Here is an 11,576-nt window from a genome sequence, read left to right as displayed (position 1 = left end):
TTATGAACCTATTCTCTTGTGAAGGGATTGAATGACCAAAAAAGGGTCATGGCGTTAAGTATTGATTTGTAATCATTTTGAGAATTGCCTAAACTTGATTCTGAAACTCAATTTGTAAATTTCGGGGACGAAATTCTTTAAGGGGGGGAGGTTATAGCGATCCCGGTTTCGACCCGACTCTTGTGATGTTCCGCACTCGGGTTTAGTGCCTTTGTATTGTGGTGTATCTCCTTCTTCCCTTGTGTACCTTTGAAATTGGTCTTTGGGTGGTTATGGATGTGTTTGAAACAGTTGTGTTACTTAGTTTTCAAACCTTGTGTTGCCCAGATTTTTAGTCTTCTGCTCGAGCAGCCATTATTGCGCTAGAGCGGGATATGTAAATTTTGGCCCTCCGCTTGAGCGAACTTTTTTTGCGCTCGAGCAGGAGTTGCAAACCTTCAGTACTTTGCGTGTTTGCAAAAGTGCTGGAGAAGTGTCTTTCACGCTGGAGCGGAGTTTCCTATGCTCGAGCGGGTGGGCGCTCGAGCGTCCTTTCTTAAGCTTGAGCGGTTAGTTTGTCGCCTGCAAAAGTTATGGAGGTGTGTGTTTTATGCTCGAGCGGGCCTCTTCTTGTGCTCGAGTGAAACAAAAGTTTGTGTCTGACGCTCGAGCGCCAAACTCTCCGCTTGAGTGAACTGCGCATATATCAGATCGCGAAAAACACTTTTTACATCATTTTTTCATATATTTTTACCCAAAACCCTAAAGTTGAGAGTTTCTCTCTCTAAAACTCACATTCTCTCTACATTTTGACCTAGATCCTTTGATCTCTACACCCTTGTGCCTTCATTAAAAATGTAGAACTTCTCAAGCTCTTCAGTTTGATCCGAGTAGAAGTTGGTTTTGTTACTTTTGAAGTTCCATCCTTGCTTGGCTCGTCTTCTTTCTTTGAGGTAGGGACATTCTACACCTTAATATGGTTTTTAACCTAGGTATTTGTTGTTTTGTATAAATGGTGGGAATTGGGAGGATTTGAGTAAAGTTAGGATTTGAATTCAAAATTGAAAGAGGAGTTTTCCATGTTGTTTTTACAAAATGACTATGGGGCTTGTATATGAGATTCTCTAGTGTTAAAATAGTGAAATTTAGCCTTTTGGTTGATATTTGAAAATGGGGAAAATTTGGCCTAATTTGAGTTGGATAACCAAATTGTATAAATAATGAAATTGATATGGAAAATGTGGAATTGGAAGGATATGTGAATGAATGGTGTAGTTGGATTTGTTAAATCACTCACCTATGGAAATTTGATAAATTATCTGTTAAAAGATTGTTTATCTATCTAGAAATATATATTTTGGACTATCGGTGGATGATAGCTATGACTGTTATAGAAATTGCATGAGGATTAGGTAAATTGAAACCTATCATTTAAATTGTGTCATTGAATATGACGGTAGGATTGAGACGTTGAATATGTGTCTTGGATGGTCATTGTATATGACGATATTTTAATACATTGTATATGTATAATTGTTTGGGAGAAGAAAGGGGACGTACTCCATTGTTTGGGAGGAGATAGGGGATAGACACCATTTAAAATTAAGTTGGCCGGAGTGTCCAGGGTAAAAGTCCCGAAATCTTGTGTATATATATGGGTGTCGATTCCCTCGATTGAGAGTTAGGTAAAATGGCAAAATAGAAGTGTTGGAGTGATGAATGTATTGAATTGTGAACCACTGAGTTGTAGTCTCATTTTGGTTGATTAGATAATAATGAACTTGGTTAATGGATTAACCCGAAATGAATGAATGGAAATAGATTGAGATATGGTCATCTATATTGAATGGTTAGGGAAAGAATGTAAGCTGATCATGATTATGAAACCTTTATTTGACACTTATATCTTAGTTAAACCTCATATACTATGTTAGTTTATCTCTACTAGGCTTTGGCTCACCCTACTTAAGAAAACATTTTCAGGTCTTGGTGACATGCCACCTCCAAGGGCATAACTTGGGAGGATTGAGGGTTGAAGGCTCCATTTTGTTATATGTGTGCTTAAATGCTTATTCCAGCCAAGGGCTTAACTCGTATAGAGCTTAGGACTTTTTCTTTTGTTGTAACCAAGTGATATCTTGGAAAGATGTAAGCCCGTAGGGTATTTATTTTGTTATTGTTAATTTGAACTACATGCTGCAGATTCAGAATGAATGTTTGTGAATGTATAATGTATGTAATTCTCTTTTGTAATAGAAACTCTGATGAATGAAGTAGATCATTTTATTATGTTCATAGATCTTATGGAATGGATTGTTATATTATAGTTTGGGGGCGTTACAACTTGGTATCAGAGCGTACTAGGTTTGAATACTTTGGGTACGTGGGAAGTGGTTAGTACCGCAACGGGTTTGCCTCGCTTGTTAGAAGCTTAAGTATGGATGTTATGTACTTATATGATATCATGCTTATGTGATTGTATGGCTATGGGATTTGGTTCTTGAGATGTTGATTGGGTCTACGGGTTTCTAGAAGTCCTATTAGAATAGCACTTGATCACTACTGTTTCTAATTGAAACTCTAGCAACGCCGCAGGACAGTCACTATCTAGGGAGGAAATTCGTATGTGTTTATGTGATTACGTGCTTATGTGGAGTGAATTGCTGTTGTCCATCGTAATAGGACGTGAGTGAATTAGTTTCGGCACATTTGTAAATGTGCTAATGTTTATTGTTACCTTTATTAGGATGTCAGGACGTGGTCATGGTGGTAGGCGTGGTAGGCCTAGGAGGCATGAGGTGCCTATACAGGATGATATTCTGGCGCAGGAGAAGGGAGTTGGTCAGGCCTATGTGGCCGAGCCAGTAGGTTAAGAGGCCATGGATGCCTTAACCTGCGAAATGGTTGGAGCTTTGAAGGAATCCATGGACATTCTCAAGGCTGCGAATCAAGTCCAAGCCCAAGTAGCTGAAGCAAGGCCATCCTTTCTAAAGAGGGAGCTCTTCCGATTGAATTTGGACGAGTTTTTGGGGGATCCCAAGGAGCCACTAAAGGCTGATAAGTGGCTAGAGCAGATGATGAAGACGTTTGAGATGCTCGACATCGAAGACGGAGGTTTAAAAGTGACCTTGACGTCCTTCCCGCTGAAGGGAGACGCAGATCAGTGGTGGAAGTATGCGTGAAGGCGCATTGGAGGGACTTGGGAGGCCTTTGTAGATTCTTTCCAGGACAAGTACTTACCTGCTACAGTAAGGGAGAGATTGAGGGATCAATTCTCCAAATTGGTGCAGCTCAATACACCAGTAGCTGAGTTCAAGGCCACCTTCACTAGTTTGTCGAGGTTTGCACCGGAGTTAGTGGCGACCGAAGATTGTCGGTGCTTGGAGTTTGAAAGGAGGTTGAGGACCAGGCTCATTTTTAGAGTGCCCGGATCCAAGATTAGGGACTATGGATGCCTTATGGAGGCTGCAGCCTATCTTGAGGCCATTATGCATGCAGAGGAAGAGAGGATAAGGGGCTCTAGGAGGAGTCAAGATGGTCAAGAGGACAATAAGAGGTAGAGGGGTTCTAATCCCCAGCAGTCCCAGGGAGTGCATTCGTGGTCTACCTTTCCAATGTCGAGTTCGGGTTCTGGGAGAGCTGGTCAGGGAGACTTCCCTTGTTTCAAATGTGGTCAGTTGAGCCACAAGTCTCTAGCTTGCCCACAGAGGGGAGGAGGGCAGCGAGCAGCTTCATCTTCGGCTCGTTCTCTGGGCCAGAGTCAGGGTAGAGGCTAGCCGCTCACTTGTTATCAGTGTGGGTAGGCGAGGCACTTGAAGAGATTTTGCCCAGAGTTGGGTGGCACACCTAGTGCGTCTGGTTCGAGGCAGACACAGAGTCACTAGCCTGCACAGTCAGCATAGGCCTTGATGGCCAATCAGGGAGCCTCTTCGGCTCAATCAGTGCAGCAGTCTTATGCTCTGAGGGGTGAGCAGGTAGATCAGAGGCCAACAAGAAGTGTGTATGCTATGACATCACCAGACCTTGTACTAGCTCCATCTGTTATGAGAGGTACTTTCTTGTTTTGCAATTCAGTTGCTAGTGTATGGATTAATACGGGTGCATCCCATTCCTTTATATCTTCTGCATTTGCATCAGTTTTGGGGTTGGAGTTGGCACAGTTAGCATCTCTTATTTGTGTAGAGTCACTTATTGGTGGTGAGGTTATCTTGAAACAGGGGTGTCGGGGTTGTGACATAGAGATCGCCGGTTGTCGACTTCCTTTTGCATTTGTTTTGCTTAATATTACTGGTTTTGATGTCATTTTGGATATAGACTGGTTATTGTCATACCGGGCTGTTATAGATTTCTACCGTCAAAGGGTTACTGTATGTACCTTAAGCGGGGATTGTTTTTATTTCTTGGGGGACCGGGTGGATAAAGTATTATCTCCGGCATATGATTTGCGTGGACGGAGTGAGCTTAGTTGTCTCCTTGCTAGCTTTTAGAGTGGTGAGTGTGATGAAATTCAGGGTTGAGTTGCCAAGGGTGGCTTGTGAGTGCTCGGATGTCTTTTCCGAGGATCTTGTTAGTTTACCACCTCACCGGAAGATAGAGTTCTCTATCGATTTAGTGCATGGCATGACACCAATTTCTATGGCACCATATTGGTTTGCACCAGCTGAGTTGAGTGAGTTGAAGACTTAACTCCAGGAATTGTTAGATAAGGGTTTTATCCGCCCTAGTACCCCGCCTTGGGGAGCACCAGCGCTCTTTGCTAAGAAGAAAGATGGAGCGTTGCGACTTTGTATAGATTATCGAAAACTAAACCGGGTTTCGGTTAAGAACAAGTAACCAATGCCTCGTATAGACAACCTGTTTGATCAGTTGAAAGGGTCTCGTTGTTTCTCTAAGATAGACCTAAGATCGAGTTATTATCAGTTGAGGGTAAGGGATGAGGATATCCCAAAGACGGCATTCCGTACACAGTATGGCCATTATGAGTTTCTTGTGATGCTTTTTGGGCTAACCAATGAACTAGCTGTGTTCATGGATTTGATGAACCGAATCTTCCGGGAGTTTTTAGACCGTTTTGTGGTCGTCTTTGTGAACAACATCTTGATTTACTCACTTTCTGAGGAGGAACATGGAAAGCACTTGCGAGTAGTGCTTGAATTACTTAAAGCCCACAAGCTATATGCTAAGTTTGGGAAATATGAGTTTTGGCTGAGAACAGTTAAGTTCTTAAGCCATGTGGTATTCGGGGAAAGGGTGACTGTAGATTCATCCAAGATAGAGGCGGTGTAGGATTGGGCACAGCCTAAGAATGCCTTTGAGATACGTAGTTTTTTGGGGTTGGTCGAGTACTATCAGAGATTTGTGAAAGACTTCTCGAAATTAGCCTTACCTTTGACTAAGTTGACGAGGAAGGGAGTTAAATTTGTGTGGAGTGAGACTTGTGAAAAATCATTTCAAGAACTTAAGGTTAGACTTAACACCACTCCAGTCTTGATTGTTCCGAAGAGGTGTTTGGGCTATTCAGTGTATTGTGCTGCGTCACGGGAAGGTTTGGGTTGTGTATTGATGCAAGGGGGGAAAGTAGTAGCTTATGGTTCACGGTAGTTGAAAACCCACGAGAGAAACTACCCTACTCACGACTTAGAGTTGGCAGCAGTGGTATTTGCCTTAAAGATTTGGAGGCACTATTTGTACGGTAAGAGATTTGAGGTATTTTCTGATCACAAGAGTCTGAAGTATTTGTTTACATAGAAAGACTTGAATCTGAGACAGAGGAGGTGGATGGAGTTCATAGAGGATTATGATTTTGAGTTGCATTACCATCCTGGGAAGGCCAATGTCGTGGCCGATGTCTTGAGTAGGAAATCCATTAGTAGTGTGGCTTGCATTGCCATTCGAGAATGGGAGATGTTGGGTGCTCTTGGGGAGTTCAACTCACACCTGGGTGAGTCTGTTAAATCTGCGGCCTTGTTTTCAGTAGTGAGATACCTTATGTAGGTTACATATGTGAGTGCGAAGTGGGGCCACTTCTTTAAGAATTGACAAGGCTGAATTCTTTAAATACACTCACTGAACCAGGCTAGTGTTCCAAGGCCAAACCGGACACACCAATGAGAACAAGAATAATGGTTGGAATAACTCCTATGTTAGGTCTATTGTCTCGATTTACACCAACGACAGAACCATTCAAGACATCACGTTCATGGTCAGTCGGTAAATCCGATAAGCTTTCAGTACGAAAGGTTCAAGGCCAATAGCTACCTTTTATGATGCAGGGTTATTCTATGTGCTCTCTCTCCTAGTCTTTATTATTAACCGTTGTCCATTTTTCTTTATTTAGCCAATTTTATTAATATAGGGCATTATTGGAAAATAATGGGTTTTCGACAACTTTAATTTGACATTAAAGTGGGACTCAACCTCCGGTTGAGGTGGGTCTATGTGGTTTCGTATTTTCTTAAATGAGAAGATTGCGATACAAAAATATTAAGCCAAAACCATTGAATTGTGAATAAGAATTGTCTCATAAAGTGGACAGCAATAAAGTTGGCTTAGATTTAGACTTAGTCTTAGTTGGACTGGGTCTAGGCTTGTGCGTGTGCATATGCTGGGTTTGGTCTTGGACTTGAACTTGGACTTAATCTGGAGCTTAGGCTAAGCTATGTTGTGTTGGGTTTAACTTGTGCATGTGTTTGAGAATTGGGCTTGGATCGGGTTGTGACCCAACATTAGTATCCATTTTGTGACCCATCTAGTTAGTTTATTCAAACATCATTATATACATATTTATTTGTATATATTAAGCACATGAGAAATGTACATTTTTGTAACTCTTATTTTTTGATTATGGAGTTGATGATTATATTAGTGACCATAAGTTTTCAACCTTTGTAACTCTAGCCTTAATGGCTAAAATTAACCGTCTTGGTTAATGGCATTTGATGGCCCTATTGATGTATAGCCTTCATGGCTAGGGATTCCCCTACTTGTATATATTGAGGCCTTTCCCCTTCCAACTTGGGAGAATAATTTTGGAGAGATTTTTGATGAAAAATGGTGATGGTGTTTTGAGATAAAAAGTTGGAGATGTTTTATGCCACGAAAGAAAATTTTTCCTATTTTTTTTTTTTTGTTAGCCCTTTCTTTGGTTCTTGTTAGAGAGAATGCAACCATTGTCAAGTTCGCCAAAGCTATTCAAAATGTGCTTCAGCATTAATTGGTTTCGACCATTGTATCTTGGGAGACAGACGCCGACGTACCTCCAACATCCATCGGAAGGCGATGAATCCGTTTTAAGGAAACTGTCTAGTGTAGGCTTCGGTTTGCTTCTTTTATTATCACTTGTTATTATTTTTCCAAAAAATTAGTTTACAAAGATGAGTTCTAATATTTAGTTATCCATGTTAATAAATTGTTCTATTAGTAATGTAATCTAACTCATTTCTGTATTTTTAGTTGTGTAGTTTATTCTGTATTTCTTTCTTTAAATAAAAAATATATTATTTTGTCATTTCTATTTAATTTATTTTATATATTTTTCTTGTATTATTATGAAAAATACCAACAATCTTAAAATATATTTTTTATAAATAGTTTTTGAAAAAACAATTTAGCTTTTATTTTAATTTATTCTAGTAGCTCTTGGAATTAAAATTAATTTAATTGCCTAGAGTTATTGGACTATTTTGAGTTGTTTACTTCTAATAATTTATTAATACATTTTTTTTTTTATGTTAATTAGTTGTTATTGCATGAGTTATTTGATTGTTAGTGTTTAAGTTGGTAGGAGTTTATAAAAATAAGAATTTTATTATTTAAGATTCTTACTATTTGATTTGATTTGATTGTTATTTGCTTTCTTTTGTAGCTAACTTTCTTTATAGATTTACCTAAGCAAGAAATGAGGATATATAATACAAACAAATAAAATAAATTGGAATTAGTAAATTGGACTACTAATTTTTTATTTGAACATGATTACATTTGCGTGGAACAAGGAATAATATTGTATTCACGTGTTTATCACGCAAGACAAAGTGTATTGGTGGGAAATATGGATGGTTTTTCTCTCTTACCCTCATTTCGTAGTCACATTTTTGTCACGTGATTGAATTTTGTTAAAGATTTAAAAGTGAAGTAACAGAAAAGAAACATTGACACTTGTAGAGGGATCAAAGTGAGATTTGAGCAAAAGTGTAAGGGTTGATTGTCACAATTTTATGTATAAGAACCAAAGTGGGATTTGACCAGAAGTGCTGGTAGTTAACTGTCATAATTTCATGAGTAGGGGCCAAAATGAGATTTGATGCAAATTGTAATTTATCTAGTTTATTTAATGTGAATGTTCAAATTACCAAGTTGTTAAGGGTTCAAAAAATATTTGTAAAAATAAAATTATTCATAAAATATCTTAAATATGAAAATTAGGGTTTTGTGGATCAAATATACAAAATAATAATATCTTATAAACTAATTGGGATACAAGTATTTGAAAGAGAATTTTCTAATAAATTCTCCTTAATTTTACTAGAAAAAAATCCATTGTTTAGTTATTTATAGATTTAAAAGACAAATATTACGAATTAAATTAATGGACAACTTTATCCTTCATTATTCATACAAATTTCACCCTCATATTCATATTTCTCTCTCTCTCTCTCTCTCTCTCTCTCTCTCACACACACACACACACACACACACACACAAATCTTCACCATTTCCTTCGTTTGTCACACACACACACACACAAATCTTCACCATTTCCTTCGTTTATCGATCATCTCTATTACTAGTCAGTGTTGCTCATCATCATTATTATTCGCCACTATCTCTATTCTACTACCATCAACTATCATCGTCTTCTTTCATCGACGTCGCTTATTGTCTCAGATCTATTAGAAAAAAGCCACTGTAGTTGAGTTTTTAAGGCTTACTTTTTTTTTAATTTAAAAAAAAAATACAAAGTATCTCAATATAAGTAAATATCAAAAAAAATTATCTTTATTTTTTAAAAAAAAATTAGAAAGTATGTTCATATAAGTAATATTAAAAAACAAATTTAAAATTTTAATAGTTATTTCTGGCTTAAAAAATCATACTAAAATAATTAGGTCTTTTTAAAAAAAAATTTAGTCAACTAATGTTTGAAAATTTTGAGAAAATAAATTCTAAAACCTCAAGGACACAATTGTTTCACTGCTTAACCCATTCACCCCTTTTATAGTTATTTGGTTTAAATCTTGTTCATCCATTTATCTCTTGATCGGAGGGTTTTGCCTTCGTCTGGTAATGAGCAAATCAATTGCCAAGTTGCTTTTATCCTTGATCATTAGATCTTTACCGCATGGATGGCTAAGATCACGTTAGATGTTAGTGGCCAACTCGCTAAGCATCATAGCTGTGAGATGAGTTTGATCGGACGACTTCACCTTCAATTAGGCCCAGCCTACATCTTTATGTTTCCTAGTGTGGGGATATATTTTCTGAGTACCAACACGTGGCAAGGTGACGCCGACGTGTCAGCCGAGGTACCACGTGTCCTGGTCGTTGTGCCGAGGTAATCTCGGTTAGGCCGAGGTTTCCTCCGAAAATATCGAAATCCGAGATAAGTGGATAGGGGACAAGAGTCCAAGAATGAAGAGGAGACTTAGTCAAGATGAGAATAAAGCTCTTAGGGAGTTTATCTTTATCTCTTGAAGAGTCCAAGGTAAGTTCAGAATTGGAGTCCCTAGAAATCAGGCTTCTAGTGGGACTAGGATTGAGTTAACTATAAAAAAAGAGGCACCCCCGTGGGTCTAAGGTACGCAATTGATGCTTTGAGCAGTGAGTTTAGAACTTGATTATCTTTGAGAGATATACTGACTTGATCGTCGGAGTGCCCCCGGGTGGTAGAACCACCGCCGGAGCCTTCTCTTTCTGTTACAGGTTAGCTGAAGCCATCTATTCTATCGGTGCTCTCTAGCTGATTACTAAACGGGCAGTGTGATCAGAAAATCACTCACACAATTTGGCGCCGTCTATGGGAAATTAGAAGAATAAATGGCCAGTAACGGACAGAAGGAAAAGATTGGGGATGACACTCCTGCTGGGAGTGGCAGACCTATCGACCTTGATATCGAAGGAGACAACCACAATGCAGAAACTCGTGACCAGGGCCACAGAGAGAAAGACGTCGGCCAGGAGGGCGACACTTCAAAGAAGACAGACCAAAACAAGTACTATAACAAAAATAACCTCCAAGTATGGAGGGATAGGTGCCTGCGGAGGGATGAAGAAGTAAAAGAATTGGCAAACAAGTTGGCAGACCTGCAGTCAGTCGTCAACTTCATGATGCAAAACAATGTCATGCAGCCACCGTACCCGCTGTAGGACACGCCGATTCCAACAACTAATACCCAGAAAGGAGGAAGGAAAACAATCCCTGAAGCCCCTCAGCACACCAGGAGCGGAAGGCACTCTCACCGACCTTCCAGGGAAGTCGGACGAGAGGAGCCGAGATGAGAGGAGTCCTGAAGGACGTATCACACGAAGGACCCAGAGCCCAAAGAACATCGGCATGTTCAAGGGCAAGCGCTCTGCCTTGACACAACCCATGGAGAAAAATCAAAACGGGCCCACCACGAGGCTGAAAGTAGTGTGCCAAAAAGATTGAAGTCCAAAGATAGCTGAACTCCAGGGAGGAGTAAAGAAGACTTGAGAGATTACCTCAAGAGGAAGCAACAGAATGCTGAAGCCGAGGTAACTTCCCCGGTTAAGCCGAGGACACGATTCTCGATGGAACTGGACAAATTTGAAGCACCAAAGAGATTCAGTATGCCGAGATTCCAAATATATGATGGTAAGTCAGATCCCAACTTTCACGTTGGACTATACCTGATTCAATAGCATTATATAGTGGGAACAAGCCGTTGCTCTGCAAAGTATTCCCCTCATCCTTCGGGGAGATTGCATTAGGTTGGTTCCATAAACTACCGAAGGGAAGCATAAAGACTTGGGAAGGCCTGGCCGAGATGTTTGTGGCCAGGTTTGTGACGAACAAACTACAGCCCTTGAGGGTCGACGCATTGATGGCTTTAAAAATCACCAAGGATGAAGGCCTTAGGGCCTATGCAAAAAGGTACTACGAGGTGTTCAATCGAATACTCGAATGCAACCATGTGGTGGCGGTCATGTCTTTCAAGAATGGCCTGAAAGATGACTGCCCACTACAGAAGTCTTTGGCAAAGACATTGTCAAAAAGCATGGAAGAACTCATGGCGAGAATCGAGAAGTACGCCAGAGCCGAGGAGGATACGTCGGGAAACAAAGAGACAAAGCAGGAGAAAGGAAACGGCTCGCCGAAGCGAAGCCGAGGTAACAATGGATCAATCAAACAAGAAACAGAATTGAGGGCTAAACAAGCAGTGACGACTGTGTTCCGAATCCCGGTCTACAAAGTCCTAGATCAAATACGAAACCAACCCTATTTCAGAGCACCAACAAGAGCACCAGGGGAATTTATGGGAAGAAACGTCGGTAGGCGTTGTGCTTACCACAATGAAAAAGGACACCCAACTCAGGGTTGTAGAGCTCTAAAAGCACACTTAGAAGACTTGGTGAGG

Source organism: Camellia sinensis, chromosome 5, assembly GCF_055761805.1.
Source record: "Camellia sinensis isolate YWXY chromosome 5, ASM5576180v1, whole genome shotgun sequence".
Lineage (NCBI taxonomy): Eukaryota > Viridiplantae > Streptophyta > Magnoliopsida > Ericales > Theaceae > Camellia > Camellia sinensis.
This window is presented reverse-complemented; position numbering follows the sequence as displayed.